Below are 20,999 nucleotides of genomic sequence, written 5' to 3' on the forward strand. Positions count from 1 at the left end.
TTTTTGCATTTCTTTTTCTTGGGGATGGTCTTGATCATTGCCTCTTGTACATTGTCACAAACCTGCGTCCAGAGTTCTTCAGGCACTCTATCAGATCTAATCCCTTGAAACTATTTGTCACTTACACTGTATAATTGTAAGGGATTTGATTTAGGTCATACCTGAATGGTCTAGTGGTTTTCCCTACTTTCTCCAATTTAAGTCTGAATTTGGCAATAAGAAGTTCATGATCTGAGCTATAGTCAGCTCCTGGTCTTATTTTTACTGACTGTGTAGAGCTTCTCCATCTTTGGCTACAAAGAATACAATCAATCTTATTTTGGTATTGATCATCTGGTGATGCCCATGTGTACAGCTGTCTCTTGTGTTGTTGGAAGACGGTGTTTGCTATGACCGGTGCGTTCTCTTGGCAAAATTCTGTTAGCCTTTGCCTCACTTCAGTTTGTACTCAAAGGTCAAACTTTCCTGTTATTCCAAATATCTCTTGACTTCCTACTTTTGCATTCCAATACCCTATGATGAAAAGGACATCTTCTTTTGGTGTTAGTTCTAGAAAGTATTGTAAGTATTCATGGAACTGTTCAACTTCAGTTTCTTCAGCATTAATGGTTAGGGATAGTCTTGGATTACTGTGATGTTGAATGGTTTGCCTTGGACATGAACAAAGATCATCCTGTTGTTTTTGAGATTGCACCTAAGTACTGCATTTTGGACTCTTTTGTTGACTATGAGGGCTATTCCATTCCTTCTAAGGGATTCTAGACCACAGTGGTAGATATAATGGTCATTTGATTTCACCCATTCCAGTCCATTTTAGTTCACTGATTCCTAGAATGTCAACGTTCACTCTTGCCATCTCCTGTTTGACTACTTTCAATTTGCCTTGATTCATGGACCTGACATTCCAGGTTCCTATGCAATATTGTTCTTTACAGCATCAGACTTTTCTTTCACCATCAGACACATCCACAGCTGAGCACCATTTCCTCTTTGGCTCAGCCTTGTTATTCTTTCTGGAGCTATTTCTTTGCTCTTCCCCAGTACCATACTGGACACCTGCTGACCTGGGGGGCTCATCTATCATGTCATATCTTTTTATCTTTTCATACTGTTCATGGGGTTCTTGAGGCAAGAATACTGAAGTGGTTTGCCACTCCCTTCTCCAATGGACCACGTTTTGTCCGAACTCTCAAACACGACCTGTCCATCTTGGATGGGCCTCCCAGCATGACTCATAGTTCCATTGAGTTATACAAGACCGGGATCCACGTGTTCATTCTGGTTAGTTTTCTGTGATGGTGTTTTTTGTTCTGGAGGCCATTGGATTGAAGTTCTTGCTTCTTCTTCCTTCCCTCTGATGGATGAAGATAAGAGGCTTGTGCAAACCCCACTAGGATGGTTTTAACTATTAACATCTGTGTATTACTGTTGAGGAAAACAAAGCCTGAGAGGTTGACTTTTCCAGGATCAAAAAGCTGCTACAGGAAAGTCTTGGGTCTTTACTGTCCATAGGAGCAATTGTTGTGTGTGTATGAGAGAGCGAGCAAGGGCAGGGGTAGGTGCTGAGCACAGGGATCCCATGGCAGCATGGAGCCCTCATAGACCACCCTGAAAGGGAACCCTTGAAAGTTCTAGGGAAGCATTATGCATCTGTGGTTGACATTATGATTCAGGAACTAGATCTTGGGGCATGGAAGCAGGAGGAACACCTGGGCCCCAGGCCCAGAGAAAGCTGATATGGTGGTGGGCACAGTGAGCTAGAGAGAGATTCTCAAACTTTGTGGTCTCAGGAGTCTTCACACTCTTTTAACAATTATTGAGAATGCCAGAGATCGTTTGTTTATGTGAGTTGTATTTTTAATACAATAGTTCCCATATTAGACACTAAAACAGAAATTAAAAAATTCTTCTTTTCAATTTATTTAAAAATAACAGCAAAAAATAAAAATAATGATAGTAGAGTTATTCCATGTTACCCTGGAGAAGGAAATGGCAGCCCATTCCAGTATTCCTGCCTGAGAAATCCCACGGACAGAGGAACCTGGCAGGTCACAGTCCATGGGGCCGCAAAGAGTTGGGCACAACTTAGCAACAAAACCATCACCACCACCATTCGATGTTAATATAAATAACATATTTTTATGAAAAATATTTTTCTTTTTTTTTTTCAATGTTGTAACAAATTTAATTGAAAATATGGCCCACATTTTTTAAAAAAATCTCAAAAAAATTAAATTTTAGAAAACAGAAATTTACTTTCTCATTGTTCTGGAATCTGAAAGTCTAAAATCAAAGTACAGGCAGGGTCATGCTTTTTCCTAAAACTCAAGGAGAGGATTTTCCTTATCTCTTCATGGCTTCTGTTGGTGGCTGGCCATCCTCGGTGTTCCTTGTTTTTTTTTTTTTTTTTTTTAAATTTTATTTTATTTTTAAACTTTACATAACTGTATTAGTTTTGCCAAATATCAAAATGAATCCACCACAGGTATACATGTGTTCCCCATCCTGAACCCTCCTCCCTCCTCCCTCCCCATTCCATCCCCTTTTCAAAACAAAAAGATTTGTGAGAAAAGTGGCATTGTTTTCCATTAAAAAATATTTTTCATGTCTGACTGGATCCCATCTGCTTCTGCATCAATCTGTTGGGATTTGCTGTTTTGGTTGAAATATGTGGAGAAAATCTGGCCTCATCCAAATATGTAGATAGAAAAGGTAGGAGTTTTTCATAGTTTCTTTAGATAATTGTGGCAATTCATCTTTGATCCTAAACCAAAACTCCAAACATGACAGTTTCTTAAAGGTTGTTTGCAACTGAGAGCTTGAAACCATATCAGTAAATATTTCATACCCTTTTGCATGTATTGCATGAAAATACATGGGTGATTCTTCTACTGGCAGCGGATCTTTTATCCAGGCATGCCTGGACATTTGGAAAACATTATTTCACTGAGTTTTGTAGATTGGCAAATGTTGACACACCACATTATACAAGATTAAAAAAAATAAAAACAAAAAAACATTTGTTACTATTGTCACTGACCTCATCAGGAAAGATTTTAAGTGTTGGGAAGCGATCAGTTCATGAAATTTTCCAAACTTTCCACATGAAAGTCCGGTTTTACCATTGGCCACGTATCTGTCAAGGGTTTTCCTTAAAGTGACAGGTTCACTTTGCTCATTTTCGAGAAAATTCTAACCAAAAACATGATTCTAAATTACCATAGCTTGTCAACTGTTCTTTCAAATAAAAATGGTGTTTCGTGAAAGGAGTAAGCCATTCAGTTAACAGCTCAGTCGCTCAAGTGCTTTTTCACTTGGGACAAAGACGAGGTTTCAGCGTCTGAAAAAATGCTCTACGTGCACTTCTCATTTACTCGCACGGAAACTTAAAAGATGTGACTTAGGGTTGAGATTTAATAAAATTAACAATTTCTACTGCTTCATGAACACATTCATGAAACTGTGAATACAAGATGAGGAAAACACAATGACCGTTAGTTCAATTTGGCGTTGTTACTGTGGTTCTTGTGGGTGTCAACTGGTTTACCCGCTGTTGCCTTTGCGCCATCCTGCTAATGTCAACACAGTGAAAGAGACAAATAATGTCTTAATATCATTAAAAAAATATTTTGACTCTTCTGACCCCTGAAAGTGTCTCGGCAACCCCAGGACTCCGTGGACCACACTTTGAGAAGAGCTGAGCTGGAGAGCTGGGCATAGGCGGTACTCAGATGGGGAAGGCATGGCCCCAGCTGTTGCAGGAGTGGCTTCAGCCCCTTCCACGCTCCCTTCATGGGGTGGGGCGGGCCTGGGCCACCCACACAGATTGCCGCAGCCAACGGTGGGGGATGTATATGCCTGGGGCGAGGCTGCTCCAATCTGAAGCTTAAATCACTTTTCCTGCTTACACAATGCAACCTTCAGAGAGTGGGGGCTGAAAGTGGAGCAGAGGTTGCGTAGGCAGCAGCTGCTAAAACAGGGAGACCCAGCAGGCCCACGGGTGGGCTCTCTTTTAGAACACACTCCAGGAGACAGCTGGTTAGAGGTGCTGAGATGGCTCTGGTGCTGGTCCTTACCCACCCAGCCCCTTTGCCCCACAACCTCTCGGAACCTTTTCAACTCAAATTTCTTCCTGCTTGCATAAAAGGAGGGAGTGTCCAAATGGAGGGGGGAAAAAGACCTCTCAATCTAGGCTCACAGATCTGAAGAGGAGTCAGGAATTTGAGGATTGGGATTTAGTTCTATTTTAACCTAAAATCCTACATATGTCTTACTTGTATATTAAGCAAAATCCTCTTATGTGCAATCCTAACTGATTCTAAGTCTGATGACTCACAGTTGCCACTTCCAAACCTGTGTTTGGTCCATGCCTTTCTGCCTCCCACCGGAAACCCCCAACGCCCTCCTCTTCCACCCCCATGTCAATCCACTTCCCTCCTCTGCTGTAAACTGGGCTTGAGATTTCACCTCCTTCCGAAGACTCTCTCTGTTACTCCTGCCCTCCTCTATGGAAGTGTCCCTGGGATTCCATTCTCATTCCCTCAGTGCTAAGAGCCCTGGAGCCCCAGTGTGTGCCAGGCACAGTGCCGAGGGTCTTGCTGTTTCTAACTCTTCTTACAGGAGTTACTCTCTTCTCCCCTATCTCTCTTCTGGTTCTAACCTCTCATCTATCAGCACGCCCTGTGAATTTCACCTCTAGCACGTAACCTGAGTCCCTTCTCTTCTCTCGACATCCACACCACCGCCCGGTCCAAGGCTCTGTCCTCTCCTGACCATGTGGCAACACAGCTTCTTCCTGGTCTCCATCCCAGACCCTGTCTCACCAGAACGTAGCTCCCTGAGGGTAGACACTGTACCCCGTTCAACACCGTGTCTCCAGTGTCAAGCACAATACCTGACTCGGACTATCTGTTCAAGATTTACTTTTGAACAGACAGGTCTAAGAGTGAATACATGAAGAAATAGTAGCCATTTACTAAGGAAGAGATGGAGGCTCTTAAAAGGAACGTGCCCGTGATCTCAGGATCTCACCAAGAGAAGGAGAGATGCCAGCTCTGTGTCTGGGTCCCTAAGATTTGTATAAATCTCTATTCTCCCACTGGCCTTGCTATAAACTCATTTCACACTTGGGGCAGATATGCACAACCTTTTTTATCAATATTTCGTTTTTGATGAGCTTAAATTGATTGTAAAGTCCTGGGGGGAAGGGAAGGATGGCAAACGGTCTCAGAAGTCTCCGCACCAGGGAATTAATTGCTCCTGTTTTGAGTTAGGAGGCTCAGGTTCCTCAATAGGATCCATCAATATCAGTTTTGCAGTTCTTTTAGCAAGTAATTCCACCACACGGAAGCTAGTTCCCTGATTGGCATCTTGTGGACCAAATTGTTTCTATGACTTAGTGATGCCACAGGAAAGCAGTGGGCCATGGTTGGGCCGGAGTGGCTCCAGAGCAGTGGGGGAGAAGTGAGTGGGATTGAGATTCGCATTGGAGGGGGAATCGGTAAGGCCCTGGCAGCTCAAGGGAGGGGAATCGTCTTTCTCAAGGGGGGACCTGGACTGAACTGCAGCGCCCCTCCCATCAACTGCCCTCCTCCCCACGCAGGGAGGCTGTGCCCTCGTCCTCGAGGACATTAGTGCCCCTGATGCTGCCTCTTTTCCCTGGAAAAGCCTGAAGTCACCTTTCATCTACCTGTCTGTTTTCCCGCTCAGTCTCTTCCCCAAGGGCAGTGGCCTCTTCCTGGGTGAGGCTCTGCTTTCTCTCATTTTCTAGTTCTGACTGTATCTCTGACCATCTTCACCTCTGAACAACCTTTCCAGCCCCACCACTCTCTGCTCAGGCCTCCCAAGTTTCCCCGATGCCTGTGGATGTCCAAACCCCGCAGCGTGGCCTCAGGCCCCATGTCTGAGTGTCCTAGCTAGTCCAGGGGCCTCTTTTCTCCTTAGGCCCCTACACTTCAGCTGGACTCACTTCCCACTTCCTTCTCCACAAAGGCTTTGTTGTCCTTGGAAACTTCAGAGTCTTCACTCTGGAATCCAGAGCCCTAAATGACATCTGATCCAATCTGTCACTCAGATATCCCTTCTAGAATCATCTCTATTACAATGGTTTCCTCTGGATTGAAATGGACTCCACAGGTCCCTCCTCCAGGGAGGCACCAGCTCCCCGTGTGCATTTGGTTTGGTGTTTTGCCGACCTTCACACCCTAACCCCTGCTATTTGTTTATGTTTTAAATTGTGGTAAAAAAGCATAACATAGAATGTACCATCATAGCATCTCTGAGTTCACAGTTGAGCCGCATGAATCCCTTCCCATTGCTGTACAGCCATAGCCACTGTCCATCTCCAGAAGCTTTATGTCTTCTCCCGCTGAAACTCCACACTCAGTAAACACGGATTCCGCCACTTCTCCCAGCCCCTCAAGACCCTCAGTTTGCTTTCTGTGTCTATGAATTTGACTTCTCTAGGTCACTCATCGGAGAAGACAATGGCACCCCACTCCAGTACTCTTGCCTGGAAAAATCCCATGGACGGAGGAGCCTGGTAGGCTGCAGTCCATGGGGTCGCTAAGAGTTGGGCACGACTGAGCGACTTCACTTTCACTTTTCACTTTCATGCATTGGAGAAGGAAATGGCAACCCACTCCAGTGTTCTTGCCTGGAGAAGCCCAGGGATGGGGGAGCCTGGTGGGCTGCCATCTCTGGGGTCGCACAGCGTAGGACATGACTGAAGTGACTTAGCAACAGCAGCAGCAGATCACTCATATAAGAATCACACAGTGTGTTTTTGTGAATGGCTTATTTCACTTCACCTAATATCCTTGAGCCTTATCTGTGTTGTGCGTCAGAAGTGTCTTCCTTTTCAAGGCTGAATAGTATTCCATTGTATAGATGTACTCCATGACCTTTATCCATTCATCTGTGAACACATTCAACTGTGACACTTGGGTGGCTTTAACCTTTAGGCGATTGTGAATGGGTCACCTGAATTAGGCACCAGACAGAAGAGCTTAGATCGCAGCTTTGTTAACTTTCTAACTTGGGTAAGATGCCTAACCTCCAAGAGTCTTGGATTTCTTGTATGTGAGAGGCAGGGGTGTTCTGTGTCTGCCATCGTTTTTATAGGCAGTGAATGATATAAAGGATGTGAAGCGATTGTGAGAGAACCTGATGACTAGCGAGTGCTTAGAACAGGCGAGGAAGACACCCCTGCCTGGCAAGTATCCCTTACCAGACAGAGCTTTGTAGCGATCTTCTTTTCTTTTTTTTTTTTTTTAAAGTCACAGTAGTTTTATCTCCATCATTGAGGCTAGAATCTCAGCGGGGCAAGAACCTGAACATAATAAATAGTCACTAACTTTTTGCTGATTGTTTGCCTTGGGAATGGTTGTCTGTGGCCGGGTTACATAAAAGCATAAATATGAGTGTGTGTGTCCCTGCCTTGGCTCCCTGGGGAGCACCAGAGAGGGTGTGAGGATGCTTGCTTGGGGTGGGCAGGGTTGGCATAGGAAACAGTGCCCCTGCAGGCAATGTATGCACCTGTGGGCCTGGGGGGGGGGGAACGGGTGCATGCCCACGTGTGGAGCTGCCCACCCCTCCTTCCATGCCACCCTCTTGTGGTGTGAGCCCGGAGGTGGGGCCAGAGCTGGACAGCCGCTGAAGAGTAGATGCGACTACTTTGTTCTGTCCAGATACAATGACTTTGTTCTGGAAGATTCTTTGTTCTGTCCATTGATCGTCCAACCACCTCCCCCACCACCCCCGTCCACGCCAGAAAGAGTTGTTTTCCGCGCCAGCCCGCCCTGCCCATCCCCGAAGCCCAACAGAAGGACTGTCGCCACTTGGCTTTTGCACACCCTGGCCTGGTGACAAGGCGCTCACCTCCCCAGCGCCCCCCGCTCCCCCGGCCACTGCGCGTTGGCAGGTGTGAAATATTAATTGCCTCGCTGGGGACTGGGCTCTCTGTCTGTCGCGTCTGACCAGAATATCATTCTCTCCTGCAAACATAATTACGGGGAGGGGGAGGGGCTGCTGGGGGTGGGGAGGGGGCGCGGGGGGATGCGGGGCTTTTTTTTTTTTTTTCCCTTAATCGCCTCTCGCCTGTCTGTTAATTAGGAGCCGTGCTTCGCGACACGCTGAGATATTTTGGTTAATTATGAAAGAGAAAAGGACAAATTTGTCACGTCTTTTGTTTTCGTTCCCCCACGTCTGGTGGTGACAGCGGCGTGAAGGCTGACGGACTGCTCAGGAGACGGGCGCCAGATGCTCCGCCGCCTCCAGAAGCGGGAAGGGGGGCGCGGGGCCGCGAGCGGGGCGGGCGGGGGGCGCCCAGGCAGACCCGGGCTCGGGGCCGGCTCGGTGGCACCCTCGGGCGGCAAGTGCACAGGTGCAGTTCTGGGATGTGAACGCGGCCGGCGGACGCCAGGAGCCAGTGTTTCTGCAGGAGCCCGGGCCTCCAGGGGGAGGGGAAGAGGAGACACTCACTCCTGAGCCGTCGGGTCTGGGCTCTTGGACCAAGGCTGAACTTGCCCTCCGCAACCAGAGCAGACAGAGGCTTGCCCTGCCTCCTAGGGTCTGAGGAAGTGTGTCTAGGGGGGCGCGTTGGAGGGTCGGGGCGCAAGTGTGTGTCAGTCGCTCGGTCCTCTCTGACTCTCTGCCAGGTTCTGTACTGGACTGTAGCCGCCAGGCTCCTCTGTCCCTGGGGTTTTTCAGGCAAGAATACTGGAGTGGGTTGCCATTTCCTTTCCCAAGGAATCTTTCTGACCCAGGGATGGATCCCCTGGGTGGGATCTTTACCTTCTGAGCCACGGGGAAACCCTGGGGGTGTGCAAGCTATGTGTGGAAGTTGCTCGGTCGTGTCGGAGTCTTTGCGACCTCGTGGACTATACAGTGCATGGAATTCTCCAGGCCAGAATACTGGAGTGGGTAGTCTTTCCCTTCACTGGGGGATCTTCCCAACCCAGGGATCGAACCCAGGTCTCCCGCATTGCAGGCAGATTCTTTACCTTCTGAGCCACAAGGGAAGCCCAGGGGTGTGCAAAGTACAGTGTAATCCTCTGAGCCCCTCTTGGAACAGACCACCCAGGGGATGTGGAGGGGAGCGCTGGCCCTGTCTGCCAAACATTCACCTGGCGAAGCCCTATCTCAGGTCTCAGCTTGTACCTTATTCCCGTAGACTGGGGAGGAACGCCACCTACGGAGTCTAGGCTCACTGAGCTTTTCCCATGTGATAGTTGATTCTGCGTGTCAGCTCAGCAAGGTTACGGAGGCCAGCTGTTTGCTCAAACGCCAGTCTGGATGTTGCTGCAAAGATATATTTCAGATGTTCTCAACATGAACCATCAGTAGACTTTGAGTGAAGTGGATTGCCCACCAAAGTGTGTGTGTGTGTGTGTGTGCGTGCGTGTGTGTTTGTGTGCGCTCATCCAGTCCCCTGAAGGCCTGTTTTCTGAATAAGAACAAATTGACCTCAAGGCTGATACACGGAAGTCCCCCTCCAATTTCTTGCCTTCTAGCTGCCCTACAAACTTCAGACTGAAGACTGTATCAACTTTTACCTAAATTTCAGGCCTGCCAGCTTTCTTTACAGATTTCAAACTTGCCAGCCCCCACAATTCCTTAAAATCTCTCTTTTCATATATATATATATACATGTGCTTAGTCGCTAGTCATGTCTGACTCCTTGTGACCCTTTGGACTGTAGCCTTCCAGGCTCCTCTGTCCATGGGGTTTTTCAGGCAAGAATACTGGAGTGGGCCGCCGTTTCCTTCTCCAGGGGATCTTCCCGACCTAGGGATGGAAACCCCGTCTCCTGTGTCTCCTGCATTGCAGGCAGCTTCTTTACCCACTGAGTCACTGGGGAGGCCTATGTGTATATAACTTCCTATTGGCTCTGTTTCTCTGGTGGACTTCAGCTAATACAAACCCCCATCACAGCCTGGCCTTGGACTTGCCCGCTCACCCATCTGCCTCTTGTGAGGGCAGATACTAAACTTGGCCCCATAGCATCCCCTGGGTCTGGCGGACGGCTTGCCTGTAATAGGCCTTAATTTGTATTTGTTGCATATTGAATGAGTTCATTTGGGAAACAAGAAAGACCTATATCCCCCAAACCAATCAAACAACCATTCACGGCAGCCCAGGCAGTTCCTGACTTATATGGGTTGAGTTCCAAAAATTCATTTGAGTTAGTTGTCTGAAGCTTTTTCCCACAACGACAAGGATATCAGTGCTGGCAAGCCTCCCGGGCGGGCTGCCAAAAACCTATTTAACCCAGAGTATAGATTAAGTACTGTGCATTTGCCATGAAAAATAGTAGAAAACAATACTCTTGTAAAGCTAGTAATTAAAAGAGACATATGATAGTATTGAGTAAAATAGGTAAACATTTTTTATTTTGAATATTGGAGTCTGAGGAAAAATGATTAGAAAAGGATGAGAATGTAGAGAGAGACATGGAAAAGCCTAAATGGAATTTCAGAGTATTTCCAAGGGTTTTAGAAGTCAATGAGACTGAGTTTTTATTTTGTCTAATTTCTGTGCAGAACTCAGGGTTGTCCCTCCCCTTCCCCAATTGCTATATAATGAGGCCAGCTTTTATTGGTCTCAGTGAAGGTCATTGGTTTGTTCACAAAATGTAACAAAAACGGGGAGTGAAGAAATCCTGTGGGGGTGGCTTTGGCAAGAGTTAGGGCTTCCCTTGCGGCTCAGCTGGTAAAGAATTTGCCTGCAATGCGGGAGACCTGGGTTCAAGAGAAAGAAAGGGAAAAAGCCCAGCATAGAACTGGAAAAGGGTGTGTGCCTACACGGGAAACCGGGTCACTTGTGCTGAAGTTCACTGAGTCTTGAGAGGAGATGAAAGAGAAAGAAGACAGGCTGGAGCATGGCTCCATCAGGGCCCAGGATCTGAAGAGCTGTAGGGATGGGAGAAGGAAATGCAACCCACTCCAGTGGTCTTGCCTGGAGAATCCTGTGGACGGAGGAGCCTGGTAGGCTGCAGTCCATGGGGTTGCTAAGAGTCGGACATGACTGAGCGACTTCACTCTCACTTTTTATTTTCATGCATTGGAGAAGGAAGTGGCAACCCACCCCAGTGTTCTTGCCTGGAGAATCCCAGGGACCGGGGAGCCTGGTGGGCTGCCATCTATGGGGTTGCACAGAGTCGGACACGACTGAAGCGACTTAGCAGCAGCAGCAGCAGCAGCAGCAGCAGCAGCAGCAGGGATGGGGAGGTGCGCAGTTCCTCATCCCTATCACCAGGAGGCACTGTTATCCTGTTCTCCAGAGGCTGGGGGTTGGTGGGCGGGGTGGGGGTGGGGTTCAGTTCAGTTCAGTTCAGTCGCTCAGTCCTGTCTGACTCTTTGTGACCCTATGAATTGCAGCACGCCAGGCCTTCCTGTCCATCACCAACTCCCGGAGGTCACTCAAACTCATGTCCATCGAGTCGGTGATGCCATCCATCCATCTCATCCTCTGTTGTCCCCTTCTCCTCCTGCCCCCAATCCCTCCCAGCATCAGAGTCTTTTCCAATGAGTCAACTCTTCACATGAGGTGGCCAAAGTACTGGAGTTTCAGCTTTAGCATCATTCCTTCCAAAGAACACCCAGGGCTGATCTCCTTCAGAATGGACTGGTTGGATCTCCTTGCAGTCCAAGGGACTCTCAAGAGTCTTCTCCAACACCACAGTTCAAAAGCATCAATTCTTCGATGCTCAGCTTTCTTCACAGTCCAACTCTCACATCCACACATGACCACAGGAAAAACCATAGCCTTGACTAGACGGACCTTTGTTGACAAAGTAACGTCTCTGCTTTTGAATATGTTGTCTAGGTCGGTCATAACTTCCCTTCCAAGGAGTAAGCATCTTTTAATTTCATGGCTGCAGTCACCGTTGGGGGGTGGGGTGTGTCTCAGCCTGAAGGAGTTGGTGGGGAAAGCAGGAGGGTGGGAGTGTGGTGGACATTTCCAAGCTGAGTGTTACTCCCGCAAAGCCGTCTCTGCTTATAAGGATGGAGAGGAGTGATGTGGACAACAAGTGCCTGAAGAACCAAACAAGGGGCTTTGGCAGTGGGTGGGCCACAGGGAAGGTGAGCTCGGGACTAGCCCTCAAGGCTGGTGTGGTGGGACCAGCAGGAAGGCAGGGGTAGGCAGGCAACATGAGCAAAACCCATGAGATAAGAGGATGCCTGGTGTGTTCAGGAGAGGGAAATAACCCCAAGGTATTGACTTGGTGACACAGAGCAACACAAGTGGGCATGTTAGGGGGGAGAGGTTTGGGGAGGGAGGGAAAAAGAGCAAGACAATAAGTTCTTTTCTTAGAAGAACCAAGGCTTTTGAATTTGAAATAGTTTCCGATTTATATAAGAGGTGCAAAGACAGTCCAGAGTTCTGTGTACCCTCTACCCAGCTCCCGCTGCTGCTAACATCATACATAATCATTATACATTTCTCAAAATCAAGACATGAGCATTGAAACCAGACGAACAGGTAAACAATAGACTTTATGCTAATTTCTCCAGTGTTCCCGCTAATGCTCCTCTGCTGCTCCAGGATGCCATTTGGATGCTGCGTTGGAGTCATCCTTCACTCCAATCTGTGGCCGTTTCTCAAACTTCCCTTTACTTTTCATGACCATGGAGGTTCTGATAAGCACTAGTTAGGTGTATTGTAGATTGTCCCCCAATTTGGGTTTGTCTGATATGTTCTTATGATTTGAGTGAGGTTATGGGCTTCTGGAGAAGGAAATGGCAACCCACTCCAGCATTCTTGCCTGGAAAATTCCGTGGATAGAGGAGCCTAGCGGGCTACAGTCCATGGGGTCACAAAGAATCGGACACGACTGAAGTGACAGCAGAAGCACGCGCGGGCTTTTAGGAAGAATACCACTGAGGCAGAGTGCCCGTCTCATCCAGTGATGTCACAAGGCCCGTGGCCTCAGCATGACAAACCATGGGTGTGAGCCCTTCCTGGGCTCTCAAAGTGTAGCCTCAGCCTACTGTTCCAGAATCATCTAGTAGTCCTGCCGACGTGTATCTTACTAGAAAAAGCTTCAGTGTTAGTCGTGCAATTGTGCTTGACTCCTTGCGACTCCATGGACTGTAGCTCACCAGGCCCCTCTGTCTATGGAATTCTCGGGGCAAGAATGCTGGAGTGGGTTGCCATTCCCTTATCCAGGGGATCTTCCCCACCCAGGGTTCAAACACTAGTCTTCTGCATTGCAGGCAGATTCTTTATTATCTGAACCACCAAGGAAGTTCAGCCCCTGGGTGATTCCTCATTAATGCTCCCTACTAAAAAGTCACTATTTTCCCCTTCCCACACTCTGTTTGTTAGAAGGGACTCACCAAGTCCAGATCACAATCAAGGGGATGGAATTAAGCTCCACTTTCTGGGGGAGAGTGGAAAAAAATTTGTGGAGATGTGTTAAAACCACCAGGTAATCATTGAGGGGGTGATTTTTTGAAGCTAAGCAGATATGCTGTTTCCGTGAGTTCATTACTGGGCTAGTTGATTTTACCAAAACTACAGCGCAGAGGACACAGAAGGGAGCTAGAGACAGGATGAAAGATCCAAGGGTCCCTTAGACTGGGGACTGGTGTCTGAGAGCCAGAGAGATTCTTCTTCTGCCTGTGGTCAGTTGCCCAGCCGCGTGTTGCCGGAACCGGGGCTAGGTGAGTGTTCGTGACCTGGCCGGGGCCTCTGCAGACGTGTCACGGTGGTGACGAAAGTGTGTGGGTGTGGCTGTGGGAGGAGAAAGGTGCACTTCGAGTGGGTTCCTGGAGATGAATTCTTGGCCGTCTTTTGCAGGAAAAGAGTCAAGGACTCAGCTGTAAGAATTCAGTCTGTCTTATCCCCTTACCCTCCCTGCTGGGGGCTCTGAGACTGGCAGAAGTGGAGGAGATGCCCTCCAGCTTCTCTGAGGCTCTTACATCTGAGCTGTGATTGGAGCCTACTCCTGAGCCCACTCGGCAACTGTCGGCAGCCTCCTCCGTGGGGTTGCAGCATGGCACGGCGCTGACCCACTGGTTGGTGTTAAGACCCTCCTCTACCCTTCCTCCTCCCCAGACCTGGGGAGTCAGTCTTCAGCTGGGACCCACCTGAGCCCTGCTGGTGTGTAAGTGGCTGTGATGCACCGTCATAGGAAGCGACGTCCCAGCATCGGGGCCTTGAGGTCTTGCCCCTTCTCTTTCTCCCTCACATCCCTTTCTGCAGAGCTGGGGTTTGGATCGGCTGGAGGCATACTTAGGACCTCCTTCCCGTCCTTGTCTCTGCCACTGTCCAGCCTTTGAGAGACAGGCTGACTTGGCGGGGTGCAAAGGGCATTATCCCAAGATGCCTCCGAGCCCTTGGCGTCCTGGCTTGAGTCACAGCTGGTCCTTACCGTGTGTGTGGCAGGTGCCGTAAATGCACCGTGCATTGTCCCTCCATTTACTTGATTCCACTGATCTGTGACCTGGCTCCATCTCATTTCTTCCAAAAAGTCTCCCTGGATTTACTTTATTTATGTCAACTAAATTTTACCGTGGCTGATTTAACCTCAGCTCTATGCTGTCTGTGTTATTGAATAGTTTCAAAGTGAACATTCAGGCTCCCCATCAAGAGTAGAAGCCCTTTGAGGGGATCTCCTGCCTCTCTAAGTCTGTGTCATTGATGGACAGGCTGAAGGGCGGAGGCTGAAGCTTTTTGTCATATATGGTCCCTAGTGACTCAATTCATCCTTCGGCATAATTGAAGATCTGGATCAAACTTCCAACAGTCAAAGGATGTCCTGCCTATATGTGTGTGATTGGGTGGGGAATGTTGCTTCTTATTCTAACCCTGTGCTCAGGTCTCAGTACGGCAACTTCTCTATTTCTTAAAAAATTAGGAGGAGGCAGAATTATTCTTTCTCTAAGGGATTCAAAGACACCTCCCTTCCCTGAGGCCACACCCCCACTCCCTAATGCCTGCAGAGAGAAAGCTGGGTACCTAGACTAATGATAACCTGGACAGACATCTTCCAGCTGTCAGGAGTGGGGGAAAGTACACTGGTTCTACCCAGGGCTTTTATTTTTTTCCCTTGCCTCCTTATTTGCATTCAGTAAGGGAGTGACACTTTCTAGAACATAACCTCCCTTTCCCATTCCAGGAATCTAATTGTTATTTCTGTGTTTGTGAAAGATAAAGGATTAGCAAGAATGCTTTGCATCAAGTCGCCATTTGTAAATGCTTTATAATTATTTATGAAATTATCCTGCATTTTATAGCATGGGAGATAATAACTTAAATTGATGTATTAAACATGCATAATCATTATTTTAAGCATATTAAATGCACCTCTGTAGAATAATCATTTCACAAACATGAAGAAAGCCTGCAGAAGTGGCACCTTAATTTAAGACATTACAGGATTTGTGACACCCAAATCCACGACCCTTTTTTCTTGATGACAGATGGAGTTTCTTATCTGGCTGCAGTGTTCTTCTTTCTTGAAGTGAAAATGAATTCTTAAATTAAAAAAAATATATTATCGAGGTAATTTTGGCAGTGTGGTGAAGCAATGGGAGACGAGATAAGGAGCAGAATTTCCAAGGGCCAGAGCAAAATTGGACAAACCTGATCTATCCTTGTCTTGGTCCTCCCCACGCCCAGGGTACCGGGAGAGTCGTCTGGTCTTCTGCTGGGGCTCTGGGGAGGAGCTGGGAACTGACTGGTGGTGCAGGCTGGTACATTTTTCTCCTGTAATGCCAGGGCTTTGGGGCTCTTCTGATCAAAGGCAGCCCCAAAATAGAAGATCCATTTCACACAGCAAGGGGTCTCTGTAACGAGGAGGAGAATCAGGGGAAATGTAAAACTCAGCAAAAAGGGGTAAGGAGAAAGAGGAGAGAGGAAAAACATAATGCCAGCTTATTATTTATGTGAATCTGGTTTATTTTATTGATTTATGTGTTTTTTTTTGATTAGTGGATCCAAGGCACACATGCCCGTCTCCCTAGCAGTGCACCGGCGCTGCCTCTGCTGGTGGCGCCCTCTGCTGGTCACTGTCAGAATTTCAACGCTGTTCAAAGAGCGTTCAACATCTCTTGGGGCTTCCCCGGTGGCGTTAGAGGAGAAGAACCTGCCTGCCAGTGCAGGAGACGTAAGAGATGAGGGTTTGATCCCTGGGTTAGGAAGGTCCCCTGGAGGATGGCATGGCAACCCACTCCAGTATTCTTGCCTGGAGAATCCCATGGACAGACGGGGCTGGTGGGCTGCAGTCCACAGGGTCGCCAAGAGTCAGAGACAGCTGAGGTGACTTAGCATGCACAGCATCTCTACCGGTAATGAAGCCTTCCCCAGGGTCCTGTGTTATGTATTTTATGAACATAATCTTATTCAATTCTGACAACAATCATTAGAGGAAAAAAACGGAACCTCAGACAGTTTAAATGGAGATCCAATCTCTTAACTGCTGGACTGCACCGAGTCAGCCGCCAGGCTAGAGAGCTGACCTTGGGTAGGTGGTCCTGTTATTCAGCCCCAGCCCTAGCGATGAACGCACATCTATTCTGCATTAAAGACCATACTCCAGCGTCTAAATGATTCCATTTGGGAGTGCAGTCTAGTTTCTAACTTAAATCCATCAATATCTCAAGTGCATGTTTTTCTGGGGTGGAGTGAGCCTTTGCAACACATGCATTATTTATTCTATGATCTAGTGATGGGCCTTGTGCATTTACATATTGGAAGTCACACCGTTCTTCTTTGCTCTAACACCTCATACCCAATCTCCATCAGGAAAATCTATCAGCTTCATCTTCAAAATATACCCAGGACCCAGCCTGCTGTCCAGCAGGTCCGCTAATCACCATCTTGGTCTTAGGCATAGTCATTACCTATTTGTGTTACTGCGCCAGTCTCCTAACTGGCGTTCCATGGTCTTCCACAGCGGTCAGAGCCAGTCCAGGAGAACGTAAACTGCATCATGTCCTTTTGTTCATCTCCTCCAGGTACAAGCCAAACAGTCTCATCAAAGTCTGTAGAATCCTGCAAAATCTGGCCTCTCTGATCACGCTTGCCCTTTCTCTCTCCTTCCCTTTTCCCCTTGTTCACACTGCTCCAGCCCCAAGGGCCTCCATGGGATTCCTGGAATACACACGCCAAGCTCTGCCTCTAACTTTGCACTGACTGATCCTTCTGTCTGGAATGCCCTTCCCTTAAATATCCTCATAACCTGCCTCACCTCCTTTAAACTTTTGCTCAGATGCCACCTTCTTAATGAAGCCTACCCCATCAACCTACTTAAAAGTCCATCACTCTACCCCTCATTGTCAATCTTCCTTCCCTATTTTATTTTTCTGACCTGACATTGGTGCTGAAAGTCCAGCACCTTGGAAAACCTTTTAATCCTGGAAAACTGGGATCAATGGTCCCCCGAGTGGCGGGCAGGGAGGGCACTGGAAGGCGGGGTCAGCCGTCCCCAGGAGCTCCTGAAACTCTTGCTCCAGCCTGGGAGTCTGGGGCAGGGGACTATCTTTCCGTTGCCGAAGGATGGAGAATGGCTCCATCTCAGAAAAAGCTTTTTGAGTTATTGAAATTGCTGCTTATTATGAAGAAGAAAGTGAGTTTCTACTTCCCAGTAAGTGGTGCAAGAGTAGAAAAATGATAGTGTAATGATGTTCCAGTGGAACAATTATTTTCCTGAGATGGAACAACATAAAGTATCACTTTGATTACACTCTGCCTACTTACTCCACCCCCTCCAGCTGGGTTTAGTGGCCAATAAATCTTCCGGGAGCCTCCCTGACCTGGGGCTGCTGCCTCTGCAGGGACTCGCTGGCTAGCCGGGTCCTCCTCTGCCCGGCCTAGCTGGTTTCTCCCGACCGCCCCTTGAGATGATTCATCTGGGCCAGAGCCAGGGGCAGAGGTGAAAGGAGACTGAGGCAGGGAGGCAGGGGGTTCAAGGGTGTGACCTTGAACCAGAGATGAAGGCCTGCCTGGGGGCTGGCTGGAGAGGCCGTTGGTGGACAGACGGAGGAGGAGAGGGGAGCCAGGGAGAGACTTTAAAGGCAGTTTTGGAAGGGGTGTTTGCACGGGGAGGGAAAACAGGAGGATCACTCAGAAGGTGAGGAGGGGTCCCAACCAGCAGAAAACCTTCGGTGGCATTCATTGGTGCTGCCAGCTGGGGCAGAAACATGGACACTGTTCTTTCGCTCTCTTTGATTAAATATCCAGACATACTCAGGTTGTTTGGTCCCTGAGTCTGTCTCAGTCTGCTGTTGTTCTTGTACAGTCGCTAAGTCGTGTCCAACTCTTTGCGACCCCACAGACTGCAGCACGCCAGGCTTCCCTGTCCTTCAGTGTCTTTGGGAGTTTGCTCAGATTCATGTCCATTGAGTTGGTGATGCCATTCAACCATCTCATCCTCTGTCGTCCCCTTCCCCTCCCGCCTTCAATCTTTCCCAGCATCAGGGTCTTTTCAGATGAGTTGGCTCTCCGCATCAGGTGGCCAGAGGATTGGAGCTTCAGCTTCAGCATCAGTCCTTCCAGTGAATATTCAGGGTTAGGCTGCCATAATAAAGCACCATAGGCTGAAAGTAAGTGAAAGTGAAAGTCGCTCAGCCTTGTCTGACTCTTCGAAACCCCATGGACTATACAGTCCATGGAATTCTCCAGGCCAGAACCTGGGCTGGGGAGCCTTTCCTTTCTCCAGTGGATCTTGAGTGGCTGAAATAAGAGAGCTTTATTTCTCACAGTCTGGAGGCCTAGATCAAGGTGCTGGTCGATATGGTTTCTGGTGAGACCTCTCTCCTGGCTTCTAGACAACCTTCTAGCCATGTCCTCACGAGGAAGAGAGAGAGAAAGGGCTCTCGTGTCTCTCCCTTTTCTTATAAAGGCACCAAGTCGTTCAGATTGAAGTCCTGCCTCCGACCTCCTTTACCCTTTATCACTTGCTCATAGGCCCTGTTTCCAAACCCATCGGACTTTGACCTGTGAATTTGGAAGGGGAATATAAGCATCCATCCCGTCATGTTGCCTAATTAGAATTGATGCTTCCCCCTGGGCCCTGGCTTCGCCCGAGAGATGCAGTCTGGGAAAAGCTCACCTCCAGCCACAGGATTACATCCTGTCCCCAGATATTTAAATCAGTGGTTCTCAAAGTGGGGTCCCTGGACCAGCAGAATCAGCATCACCTCGGAACTAGTCAGAAATGCCTCTTCTCAGGCTGCCCACCTCAGCCCCTCGAGTCAGGGACTCCAGGGATCTGTGTTTTAACAAGCCTGCCAGACAATTTCAGCGTAGGACTGAATTTGAAAACAACTGTGAATAAATGGAAGTCTCCCCTGAGAGGGTTCCCAGGTAGTAGTAAAGAGCCTACCTGCCAGTGCAGGAGATGTAAGAGACGCGGGTTCAATCCCTCAGTGGGGAAGATCCCCTGGAGGAGGGCATGGCAGCCCACTCCAGTATTCTTGCCTGTAGAATCCCATGGATAGAGGAGCCTGGTGGGCTATATAGTCCATGGGGTCGCAAAGAGTCAGACACGACTGAAGCAACTTCGCATGCACGCACCTACTCCCCTGAGAACTGTACCTAGAGATTTTCAACCTTTAGAATCAGAATCACCACCGGGAGAGCTTATAAAAATATAGGTGGTCCAGCCCCACCATCTGAGTCTGTGATACAGGGGCCTATGGTGAGGCTGGAGAATGTAGATTTCTAGCAGGTTCCCAGGAAGGCTGATGCCGCTGGTCTTGGGACTTCTGGGAGCTCTTCTGGGCACTTTCCTCGGAAGGTGCTTACCACGGGCCAGGTTCCAGGTGTTCTCTGCCCCTTCACTCCAGACTGGCCGGCCCTGGCTTCTCATGGTCATGTGCACCTGGGCGGCTGCTCCGTCCCGTGTGGTCTGGTGTTGGGGTTTGGGTGCCTGACACTCTCAGGCCAGAGCTCCACCAAAGGACCTGTTCAGGCTCAAACTGGATGTGGGGCATAGGTCCACCTCACTGATGTCCACGAGCTGGTCCTTGTCTCTGACCCAGTCTCTTTTGCCACTTCTGTTTCAGGACTAAGTGGGACCCTGGTCAGGCTGTCTGAGTTCAGCATCTGATCAGGGTCCTGTTTCCTCCTGGCTGGCGGAGCCTGGCCTTAACAGTGCTGTGATCTCCTTCCCTAACATCCAGCTCTCGCACATCACCACATCCTTGTTTTAATTTCTGCTCCTGAGCCTGGATGCTGGAGCCAGGGCCCTCCTACTAACTGCCAGACGTGACTGATCCTCTCCTCCTGCTTCCCCAGTTTTCTGGATTTGGCCTCCTGGAAGGTGATTCTCAGCCTCTGAGTTGTCCACTTGAGTGCCCTGAGGGCCCAGGCCACCCACTGCTGCTGTTCCAGCCACAAATCCCCGGGTCCACACCAGGGCTAACAGCAGCAGCAGCAGTTCTGATGGGGCTGGTCCACCCCTGTGGGAAGTCCTGGCCCCAAGTCCTCCATGGTCTAGCCTGTCCACCCAGCTGTCCATGTCCTGGGCCATGTCCGGGGACGTGACAGGCCCCTGGTGCCATGTGCCAGGACCTGGTCCAGCCTGGGAGAAGCGACGCTGGCCCTTGGAGATGCCGTATTGTTAAGCCGTGTTGCTGTGGCCATAGGGGGATGCGCTGTGCTGTTGGCTGGACTCCCGAGTCCTTAGGATGAAGGACAGGTGGTGGGTTTTTATTGCACTGTTATCAATTATAGGGGTCCTTTAGCAACTGCTGGCTGGGAAGGAGAGGAATGAAGGCTATGGTTTTGTCCTAATTTGTTTGGTTTGGGGCTGGACCCCAAGCTCTGGAACCACAGTAATTAGCCCAGCTGCAGAATTGGGCACACGAAGCACGTGGCTGTCACTGCTCCAAGGGGCCGGGCTGGCACCAGAGCCTTTGGATCTAACGAGGGGGCTGCTGCTGGGGGAGGGGTGTGCGTGCAGCAGCAGATGCAGGTGGGGGGTGGGGGCTTTTAGTTCCCAGCCTCCCCTCCCTACTCCCTCTCTCTCCTCTTTTGGCGTTTGGAGC

This window comes from Bubalus bubalis, chromosome 5 (genome assembly GCF_019923935.1).
Source record: "Bubalus bubalis isolate 160015118507 breed Murrah chromosome 5, NDDB_SH_1, whole genome shotgun sequence".
NCBI lineage: Eukaryota > Metazoa > Chordata > Mammalia > Artiodactyla > Bovidae > Bubalus > Bubalus bubalis.